The following is a 12320-nucleotide window of genomic DNA, read 5'->3' on the forward strand; positions in this document are numbered from 1 at the left end:
CCTGGGTGAACATGACTGCTAATTGGTGCTGACTTTTACGGCTCAACACATCTGCCACGACATTAGCCTTGCCCGGGTGGTAGTTTATGCCACAATCGTAATCCTTTACTAGTTCGAGCCATTTTCTCTGTCTCATGTTCAAGTCCTTCTGTTCGAAGAAATATTTGAGGCTCTTGTGGTCCGTGAAAATCTCACACCTAACTCCATATAGATGGTGTCTCCAAATTTTCAACGCGTGAACCACTGCTGCTAGTTCTAGGTCGTGTGTTGGGTAGTTGAGCTCGTGTGGTCTGAGCTGCCGTGATGCATAAGCAATCACCTTTCCATTCTGCATCGACACACACCGAAGTCCGCTCTTGGAAGCTTCCGTACAGACAACGTAATTCGTCCCTGTCTCTGGGACGGCTAGTACGGGTGCACTGGTCAATTTTTCCTTTAGTAGCTGGAAGCTTTCCTCACACTCGGGAGACCATGAGACTTTGGTTCCCTTCTTGAGTTGCTGAGTCATTGGCCTGGCGATTTTGGAAAATACCTCAATAAACCTTCTGTAGTAGCCAGCTAGTCCGAGGAAACTTCGGATCTCGTTAGGCGTTGTCGGCGCCTTCCAATTCCGTACTGCCTCTACCTTGGCAGGATCCACTCGGATTCATTCTGCTGTCACAATATGTCCGAGAAAATTCACCTCTTTGAGCCAAAATTTGCACTTGCTGAATTTGGCGTACAGCTTTTCTGCCCGTAGTGTTTCTAGGGCAAGCCGCAGGTGTTCCTCGTGTTCCTTTTTGTTTTTAGAGTATATCAACACATCGTCGATGAAGACTAGGACAAACTTGTCCAGATAAGGGTGGAAAACGTGGTTCATCAGATCCATGAATACTGCTGGTGCATTCGTCAGTCCAAATGGCACCACAGTAAATTCATAGTGACCGTATCTAGTTCGGAAGGCCGTTTTGGGCACATCCTCTGCCTTAATTTTCAGTTGGTGATATCCTGACTTCAGGTCCATTTTGGAGAACACACTGGCTCCCTTGAGCTGATCAAACAGATCATCGATCTTGGGTAACGGGTACTTGTTCTTGAGAGTCAACTTGTTAAGCTCTCGGTAATCTACACACATTCTCATGGTTCCGTCTTTCTTTTTGACGAACAGTACAGGTGCTCCCCATGGTGAGACGCTGGGTCTGATGAATCCCAGGTCCAGGAGTTCTTGCAACTGCACCTTAAGTTCATCCAGTTCCTTTGGAGCCATTCGATACGGTGCTTTCGACACCGGGGCGGATCCTGGTCCTAGATCTATCGTGAATTCCACTTGTCTGTCTGGCGGTAGGCCAGGTAGAGTGTCAGGGAATACGTCCGGGAATTCACGAGCGATCTCGACTTCCTCCAATTTTCTCTCATCTTTCTCTTCTTTGTTCAAGTAAGCAAGGTATGCCGGGCATCCCTTCTTTATCAACTTGCTGGCTTGCAGCATTGATACTACAGACTTTCGGGTTCCCATGGAGATTCCGTGAAAACGAGTGGTTTCTCCTTCGGGGTTTCTAAAGGAAATTTGCCTTTCCTTGCATAAGATGGTGGCATGGTTTTCAGCCAGCCAGTCCATTCCTAGGATTATGTCTATGTCCCACATAATCATAACATTGAGGTTGTTTGCTACAACCTTAAGTTCACCCAGAGAGATTTCTAAGTTCGAGCAAGTATGAGATAATTCTATCCGTCCTCCTACTGGGGAAACTACTTCCATCCTATGTTCAGATTCTTTTGTATCGAGTTTCAGAGTAGTTACGCAATGAGCAGATATAAAAGAATGTGAAGCACCAGTATCAAACAGAAGCATAACGGGTGTGTTGAGAAGCTTACCCATGCCTGTCAAATTTCCCTGGTTTAGCTCGGGCTGCTTCTGCCTCATTGCATAAGCTCGAGCCTTTGTTGGGAGTTTCGGCCTCTGCTGTTGATTCCTTGGTATCTGCTGTGAATTTGATCCATCCTGGACATTCATTGCGCGCAGTTGCGGGCGCTGAGCTGACGGGTTAGGTCTTGCTCCTGTCCCTGAGTTCTTGCTTGGACAGTTCTTAGCAAAATGTCCAGCTCTCCCACAGTTGAAACAGGTATCAGCCCTTGCCTTGCAGGTGCCTCCATGCAGCCTGTTGCATCTAGGACACGGACTGGGTCCTGCCACATTCCCTTGGAATGATCCAGGGTTAACTTGGTATCCGCCATATTGTGGCCTGCTTGGTCCGTAACCTCCTCTTTTTAAATCAGGTTGAGCTCGTGGTCCTTCCCACTTTCTCTTGTCCCTAGATGGTTGGGACTGAGTAGGATTCACGGCTGGGGCAGTCTTTTCCCCTGGCATGGCTGCCTCGATGTCCAGTGCTCGTCCTAGAGCCTCAGTGTAGGACAGTCCTTCGTGGCTAGCCAGCGTCATGCGTATCTCATGTCTCAAACCAGTACAGAATTTCTCAGCCATCTTGGCATCGGTATCTACCTGATCTGGGGCGTACCGTGCCATCTCACAGAACATTCGGTCATAGTCTGTCACCGACATTTGTCCTTGCTTCAGATGATAGAATTCAACCTCATTTTTCTTCCTGTAGCTCTTGGGAATATACTTCTCATAGATCTCAGTTTTAAATTCATCCCAAGTCATTTCCTCTACATGCATTGGACCCATAGTCTTTTTCCTTGTTTCCCACCAGAAATCTGCGGGTCCAGTTAATTGGAAAGTCACACAGGACAACCGCTCCTGGTCCGTGCAGTGTAAAAAGTTAAATATGCGTTCCAGTGCACGGATCCATGTTTCTGCCACCATTGGGTCTCCCAACCCGTTAAACGTTGGTGGGTTCTGCCTCAGAAACATTTCCTCAACCCGATGATCCTGTGGTTGGGGTGGTGGTGGGGGTGGAATTGGCGATGGAGGTGGTGTTACTTCATCCCATTCCTCTCGTACTTCCCCTTCATAAACCGGAAGGTTGTTTTGGGCTTGTCCTCGGCCACTTCCACGTCCTCGGCCTCATGGCCTGCCAACTCTTCGTGGTGGCATCCTGGTGGTTTATGAAACTCCTTTAATAAATGCACAACATTCGCGATGGCTAAACAGAAAAACGTGGATTTTTTCCAAGATATAAATGAACACTGCTTTTCAAGATAACGAGATTTCATATATATCGTAAATCGAGTACATCATCAAGAAGTTTGCCTCAAGAGGTCTTTTACAAAAGAACGCACATCCAAGTACGCATCATGAAGTCCCGGTACTACGGAACATCACCAAAAGTACTTAGCCACTGCCCTTCTAACAGATCGGGTCTTACGTGCTAATCAAAAGTAATCTGCTGAAATCTCCAAAAGAACACACTACATCAGAACGCCATCATACTAGGACGTTTCTGATGGTACATCCCACCTACTGCTCCTCAATACCAAACCCACTTCCCAGAAGGGGTGTAGTAGCCACAGTCCCGGATATCATCACTGTCGCTGTCACTATCGCTGCCCGGTGAGTGCTCTCTCTTTGGCCCGCGCTCCTCATCACTGTTGACGAGTATGGGGTTGTTCTCGTTCTCTCCGCATGCCCATTCCCAGAGGAGGTGCGGGTCCTCCCTGCTCTCCTCAGTGAGGGCTGGCGGCATGGCCTCATTCTCGGCCTTCCTGAGGTGAGGCCATATATCATCCACACGCACCATACGCCTCCCCATGTCTGGGTGGTCCGCCTCAGTTGCCGAGCGGATGTGCGAGTAACTGCTCGGAACTGTGATAGCCTGCAGACGGAAGCTCCCGACTGGTGCGACCACTGGCGGGTCTTCCTCCTCATCCTCCTCTGAGTCAGCCGCAGGGGCCTTCCCCTTTCGGGCAGCCTCCTGCGCCTCATGCTCTGCCTCTATAGGGAAAGTGGGGTCCCGCATAGAAGGTGGGCGTGCCGGCGGTGCCCTCAGAGTCCTGCTCCCAACTGGTCGCCGAGATGGCCCTGCTTCGGACTCCTACTGGCTGGGACGTCCTGGCTCCCTCGGCGCCAGAGGATCCTGTACCTTAGGTGCTGGCGAGTTGATCAACAAGGGTGAAACCGACCCGTAGCACACAAAGCGAGTGAACACTGCTAACAGAAATCTAGGAAAATCCCCTACCAAGTCATAAGTAGGGTAGGCAGTGATTATGTACTTATCGGCCACCATGGTAGCCCACTCTCTCCATCCATCGGGGAGCAAACTCAGCAGACGAACTATGTCGTCGTATCCGGTGACGCTGCCATGGAAGGCCGCATCCTACCATAGATGCTGGTAGTGCGCCAAAAACTCGCCCAGTGAGTCACCATAGCACCTCTGGTAGGTCTGGTAGGCCCTCACATATTCTTCGGGGCTAGCACCTCTCCTCACCCGTTTCCGGGCGGTAAAACGACGACGACCCATCTACATAAAGACATGTCTCGAGTCAGAGAAGGCAACGCAAGAGAACAGAACGCGAAAACACAGCGTAAAGCGGTGCATGCGAGTCTAAGGGGTCATCCTCTAGAGCCACTATACTGCGTGATCTAAAGTCATCAGACTAAGTTCTCATCTCAAACTTATTGTTCCATAAGGCTTTTGTGGTGAAGAACACCATTCCTTTGGATTTAAACGGGTGACTTGGTCACCATGAGGGTCCATCTTGTGCTATTCCCTTATAGCACCGTTCCTTGTCTTTCTGTCTGAACAGTTGCCCCTCTTGTGCCCTTATGCACTGGGCGTTGGCTTTTCTGGTAAAAACTCGTGTTTCCTTGGCTCACTCTTTCATACTCAACCTTGTCTCCACCTCATTTCAAAAACAAATTGCTCGGGAAAGCAATAATAGGATTTATGGTTCATCCTTTGTAGTTCCAGTTTGAACTACATCCTTTAGGAAAGTACTTGTCCTTTCCCTGTCCTTTCTATTTTCTTTACGAGGTGGGCATCCTCGTCGCACTTTGTGTAGTTATTTCAAAAGTTTTCTTTCTCTTTCGGCTTTCAACTTGGTTGAACGTCCTGGAGTATTGATCGAGTCGATTGCTTGGAAGGATCTAGCGAACAAGTCTAGATCTTGACTGAAGGAGTGTGTGGATATCAGAGTAAGAAAGAAACTGTTGCTCTGATACCACTCTGTCACGACCCAATTCTCATTAAGGATAACAAGAATGGGTGATTCGCGACTAACGGAGGGGATTAAAGAAGCGGGGATAGAAAAGGGGTAAAATCTGAAGAACTTGTCGAAGGACAAATGTGATATTACCAAAATAACAGTCAAGTATTTGGTACAATCTCAAAATAGGATGTTTGATATGTCAACTGAATCAGAGTTCAATGATGAGACGATACTATTCTCTTTCAACAAAACACAGCGGAATAGGTCCCAACTGAACGACTTCATGTATGAAGACACGAATCGTCGAGATACCCACAGGCTTATTTAATAGCATCGACTCCGATCAATCTTTTCTCCATCCTGACGTTCAACCTGCACGTTTATAAATACATGCAGGGCTGAGTACAGGAGTACTCAGTGAACACGTGCCGAAAACAAAACATACAATATAAGTTGTCATCCATCCACAGTATCACCCGGGGGTTTTTCTTAAAAGGCCCGAGCATACTAAATTCTTTTGTGATCTTAAAAGTCCGACTGCAGTCTAAGTTCTTTTATATTCTGTCATGTCTGAGAAACTAGTGTGCCGTGAAGGTGGCCACCTTCAACGAACACCCTCGCCGGCCAACCTCTCTCTAGGATGGCTCACAGCTCTTGTGCACTTAATTCCGAATAGGATTTGCGGTCCTATTGGGAACCGAATTCGTTACTAACCTTTTGGCATCTCCAAAAGTCTCGGCATATAGCCCTATCAGACAGGTCTCAAAAATAAATATTTTCTGGCATGACAACAACTTTAAAGAGATGATCACATTCTCATTTTTCAGAAAAGATATTTCATACTTCAAAACATTTACTTTATATCCACACTATAGTGCTGGATATTAAAAGAAAGCCCACCTCTTGTGCTTATCTTCACTTAAATTCCTCGTTAGGCCTCTCTTACCCTTGACTGTTTTCTCCCTTGAAAATAGCGTAACACGCTAATTAGTACTTGAACTGTTTCTCTGAAAAAGTATGCATGCATCCTACAGGATAGCATCTATCTCTTAGTCTCGGCTTATAGGATTTTTCTTAAATCCTAACTCGCCTTTACTGCTCTGTAGCACTTAATCATTCTCTTTTACTTCTTTTGGAGAAATTCTATTTTCTCAAATAATATGGATTCTTAAAATCCCTCCTTAAACTCCTTTTTCTTTGGATTTTTCTTAAGGCTTCTTAAGACCTCTTAAGGCCGCCCATGGCGTCGCGGGGCGACGCCGGTCGGCCCTCGCTTCCCATATTTTAATATCTCCCTTCCTCGGAATAAATTATCCAGAAATTAAATCCTCAACTTCCGAGTCTCCCACATTAATACTTTCTTTCCTCGAAACTCAATTTATCCGGAAATTAATTTAATTAAGCTCCAAGCTCAAACTTTAAATTAATTCCACTCTAATAATATCTAAATCTCTTCCCAAGACAATTAATCGAAGCCCTCAACTTAATGGCCCAACTATCAAATTATTCAAGAGGCCCAAACAAAAGAAATATGGAAGCCCAAAAATATACTCCCTTCTCCATCGACATCATCCCTCTTCCCAAATCACTTTCCCAAATCAAATCCCTAAAAGAAAAAATTGAGGAGAAACGGCGGCTCCTCCCTTCTTCCCTCTGCGACATTATCACTCCCGACGGCTTCCGGAGTCTCATCGGCGTATGCTGCCCCTACCTTGACGGATTTTCAGAGTCCGTCGGGCACTCCCTCTGAATCGCTCCGTCGGGTTCCCCGGGAGGCAGCGTCTCCGTCTCGATCTCGACCTCCCTTCGATGGTGTCGACGCTGGATGCTCCATCGCGCTACTGCTCCGGCAGCACCTCCATCCTAGCCGGATCCCTCGGAGCTCGTCGCTGCTCGTCCGCCGCCGGACAGCCCTGCCCACCTAAAGCTAAGTCCTTCTCCCCTACCCACTTTACTTAGTGTTCTTTACTGGAGTTAGCATTTCTCACTTTTCCTTGGTTATTAGTGTTGATCTTCTCATCTTGGCAGTAGCTATGTTTTGAGTTTCCACGATGAAGTCTTAGTATGCATAGCTCACTGGATTGAGCAATAACTTTGGTATTTTACAAACTATGATGAGGTTATACTTGGTTGATTGTTACCGCCGATGTTGATACTCATCCTATGTGCTACTTACTTGGGCCATTATTGTGAGGATCCTAATGAGCTTCTATGTTCTTGGCTATCTACTTGGTCTATATGATGCGATGGTGTGGTGTTGTGGGGATTACCTCACTTGGTGAATCCTCGGTTTGTGCGGCTGTTCCTTTGTATTGCCGCTGCTCCGCGCCGCCGCTACTCACTCCGCTGCACTCCCTTGCCTTGCGAGAAATTTGCAGAATATGTGTGTGGAGTGGGGAGGGGAGGGCGGTATTTATAAGCCATTCCTTTGGCTTCTTGTGGCAGCTTATGGGGCATTGAGCTCCTATTTTCGGTATCAAGCTCAGCCCCCTTTTAAGGTGGATGATTGTGCTCTTTATGCTATTTTGGTGATTGTTTTGGTTGCTTCCTCAGGGCTGCTACCTCAGCCTCGGATGGTGGGAAAGGAGGGTTCTAGATCAGCTTATTTTGAGCATAAACATTGGCTCCATTTACCATGCTCATTTGTTCTAACTTGCACTTTGGTGTAAGGTGGAAAAGTGATAAGGTGGTTGTTTTACAGTCTATTGTGGCAGCCTCTTGGCTGTACCATTCGGCTGGCTCCTTCTCCATTCCCAATCGAGCTTGCCTCTCCTTTTTCTTTTATTTTATGTACCAAAAATTTGATACCTTCTTTGGTGATAATTTGTAGGTACCATGGCTACCCATGTTTGGACTCTTGTGGGTGCCAAAATCGAGGGGAGGAAGAGGAGAAGATGGAAGTAGGAGTTGACTAGTATACTACTTGTCCCTTTGCCAAAATAGTATAATTGCTAGAGTGTAGTGATGGAATCTTCAAAGTGAAGATATTGCATTCCAAAATTGTTATGCCTCATGGTGAAATTCTTATATGTATAGTCTTTTTCCCAATGTACTCATATACTACTTGTAATTCCATCATTCTTGTATATCTTGTACTCTTCAACTTGCTTATTAAATCGAAGTATAACCTCCACCTTTACTCTTTGCATAAATTCTCCTTGTATTTCGTTTCCTTCAAAATCGATACACTTTATTCCAACGTTTGGAATTACAACAGAAAATCCTACGTTCACACGCTTTCTGAACGAGAATTTCTCGAGCTAGTAAATCTGACTCAATCCAATTAAAAGGAATAAAATTTGGGGCGTCACAGATATCCCCTGCATACTTCATCGGGTTTGGATGTCTCCGATCTATGGAGATCCATACATCATTCAATTTGTTCCATATCTCCTCTAGTGGCTCTTCCTTCTGTTTTAATGTGATTCCCATTGCGTACAGGTCGTAAACTTGGATTCTGTCACTCCCGCTGGCGTAAGTGACTTCTAGGCTAGCCCATATATCTCTGGCCGTCGGATATTGAGTCAATCAACTCACCAGCCTCTGCTCCACATTCTGGATCAGCCAGGTGAACACACAATGATCCGTCTGCTGCCATTTTCCTAATGCTTGGTCGGTCTTTGCCGGGGGATGGGACTCCAGTGATGTGAGAAATCATCCCCTTCCCACTACTTGCCGCTTTCATGAGGACGGACCACAGGGGTAATTGTCACTATTTAGTTTCTCTGCAATAACTAATGGTGAAGAATCGATTTTGTAAGTTTCTGGTGTTGGATCTGGAGTTTTGGTGGGTATTATTTGGTTCTGATTTTGTGCGATACTCACATGAATAAATTTAGCAAACATTCGAGCAAATTGCTCTGTTTCCGTTGGTTTTGGTGGTTCGTCGTTGTCTGACATTTTTTGTTTTTGCAGAATCTGTCGGGTTTTGGTTAAACAGTTTTAGATTGGTCTGAGACAGTGATGAGACTACTCTGAGTCTCAGCCCTGCTCTGATACCATCTTGAATGATGTATTAGACATGATTTAGTAATAGAGACACAATGAGAGGAATAATGAGATCGATAATTTGATGATGTTTTATTACTGCAGAGACTAGCCCTTTATATAGGGTTCATACGTGTATAAGTATGGTATAATTGTGGAGTATAATTGGGATTATTCTTTGATATATTTCCTTTCTTAACAACCAGCTCCTCGACGGACCGCCACCAGGCTCACCAAGTACGGCCAGGACCTCATTTGCGCCGACTATGGCCCACACTACGTCAAGGTGCGCAAGGGCTGCACCGTCGCGCTCTTCTCCGCTAAGAGCCTCGAATCCTTGAGGCCTATTCGCGAGGATGAGGTCTCTGCCATGGTCGAGTCCATCTACAACAATTGCACCGCCCCTGGTTCGTATCTCAACCTTCGATTCGTTGAATTGGTGATCCAGATTTAGTTCAACTCCTCTGTTCGATCTCAGCAATTTTGGATTAATCTGAATGGTTTAATTTTGGTTACCTGGAATCACTGCATTGCTATGAAGTTCTGTGATTTTGTTGATCTGTGTTTTTTGTTAATTTTAAGCTTACCTAATTAGTTGATTTGATAGAAACTGTATGATCTAGATCTCATTTTGCAACATTCATGAATATGTCTCTGATTTCTTCAATTTTTTTAGTGTTTTCTCTATTGCTCAATGTGAAGTGCGATTTTGCAGGAAACTCGGCTAAGAGCCTGCTACTGAGAAAATATCTAGGAGCAGTGTTATTCAACAACATTACCAGAATTGCATCCGAGAAGAGATATGTGGATACTGAAGGGAGGATACTGTTGACAAAAACGTGAGATACAAGTCTTGCCGGGCGAAAATTACAAGGAAAAGAAAACAATGAAAATTACACGTTAAACAACTGAACAATTACACAGAAAAATGTTGTGGAAAGCGGTAAGCCGAGTCAAGGAGTCCTCTTTCCGCAAGATGAGATACGCCCCGGTAGTGCTCTCGGTTTGGCGTGTCGTCCCCAAAGATAAAATGGCTTCGTCTCTGGAGTAGCAGCAACGCTAGCAACAGAGCTCTGACGAAGGGGAGTGAGGCGGGGGCAGAGCTTCGACGGGAAGTTATGAAGAGAGGGAGTATGCAAAAAATGCTTGTGTTATATATCTAGAATGCAGAGGATGCATGCCTATTTATAGGCCAAGTCCACCTGCAGGGCATTGACGGAGTCAACAACCATTATGTGTGCCATGATGGCTTGACTGTAACCGCCGGGGGTTATTGACTGGTGCACTAACCAGTGGGAGCTGAAGAGACACGACGCACCTGGACACGCTACACGACGGGATACACCATGGACCCGTCGGGGTCCATTGGGGACCTTTTGTCTCCCGTTATGGGTCGGGGTCCAGCGGGGACCTTTTGATTCCCGTTGTGAGTCGGGGTTCAGCGGGGACCTTTTGACTCCCGTTGTGAGCCGGGATCCAACGGGGACCTTTGGTCTCTCGTTATGCGTCGGGGTCCAGCGGGGACCATGACGTGAACCAGGACCCGTCGGGGATAGCGTGGAGTTTGTGCTGGTCTAAAAAGAACAAGCGGGGCTCAAACCACGCTCAACGACCAGCTCCAAAGAATAGCCCAAAGACCACCCAAAGACCAATTTCCAAGATCCAAGATCCAAGGCACAAGGCACCAGGGGCACGGGTCACGAGTCACGGGACACTGGACACGGGTCACGGTGGGCGGTGTGTGGGTCACGGGCGGGCGGTGGCGGCGCGCGCGTGTGGGCTCTGTCACCCATTTTATTCCACGATAATTATCACACATGATAATTCATCTGATTAAATACTTCATCAAATAAGTCTATCATCCATGATGTGGGATAATTAACACTTAGTTAATTAATCCCTTAGTCTTTTCACATAGCTCATTTCTAGCTTTATTGTGACCAACTTTAATATATTATTTCTCACTCACCGGGAATCGGATTTGAGAAAATGAATATACTATGGTCATCTACTCGGAACGTAGATCGACGTTATAGCATTTAATTTCACAAAATTAAATATCTTGTAACATTTATTATTAGTAAAAAATTATTTGACCAAGCACGATTCCAACAATCCCCCACATGAGTGGAAATTGCCAAATGCATATGTATGCAGACACAAGCTCAACCCTCAAGAGGTATGTAAGCATAAGGATAGGTAGTTTTTGGCTTTGAACCATCCATAGTCAACACCATCGGATACACAGGCGGACTAATAGCGCGATGCTTTGAACTATTCCTCCACGGCGTGCACCGAGACAATGATGTTAACACTTAAACACCTCAACCTCATCAGTTCTCATGTTTTGTGTCCATTTCAGGCCTTGGACACCACTTTGGATTCATAAGTGTATTGTTTGAAGCGGCCCCACTTCACACTTACATAGGTGATTCCTCGTTGAGTATCTTGCCATACTCGTTCTCCTTGAGAACTTTATCTCAACGAGATCCTTTAGGAATCATTAAAAGTCATAGACTTAGCCTCACCACTAGGCAAGTTTTTTCAACACTCTATTGCTCTCTAGGGAATAGATATAGATGAGTGTTTCACACGAACTCTCATAGCTTAGTTTTCCCATTGAACCAAGTTCTTGGGATCTCCAGTCATCATGGTTGGGTTACCACTATGACAATTCTTTAGTTTGTGGATTTCAAACCCATTCTCTCTAGCAATTTATTCATTTGATCACGATTTAACCCTTTGGTTAGCGGATCCGCTAGATTATCCAATTACTTCACGTAGTCAATTGTAATCACCCCTGTTGTGATCAAATGTCTCACGGTATTATGTCGTCGACGAATGTGTCGAGACTTACCATTGTACGAGCCACTGTTTGCCCTCCCAATAGCGGCTTGGCTATCACAGTGAATTAACACTGGAGGCACGGGCATTGACCAACATGGAATATCTTCAAGGAAGTTTTTAAGCCATTCGGCTTCTTCCGCGGCTTTATCTAAAGCTATGAATTCAGATTCCATGGTGGATCGTGCTATACATGTCTGTTTCATGGATTTCCACGAGACAGCACCACCCCCAATAGTAAAGACATATCCACTTGTTGAAAGTGAGTCTTTGTTATCTGAAGTTCAGGAAGTAATGTATAGGAGCGAGTGTGTTTTCAGTAAAAATGCGATGTGTTACGCTGGGTCGAGATACCAAGACCTATGAATCCACTAGATCACTTGGTCTAGGAACTCAAGGGAACA

The sequence above is a fragment of the Salvia splendens genome, chromosome 17, assembly GCF_004379255.2.
Source record: "Salvia splendens isolate huo1 chromosome 17, SspV2, whole genome shotgun sequence".
In the NCBI taxonomy this organism is placed as follows: domain Eukaryota; kingdom Viridiplantae; phylum Streptophyta; class Magnoliopsida; order Lamiales; family Lamiaceae; genus Salvia; species Salvia splendens.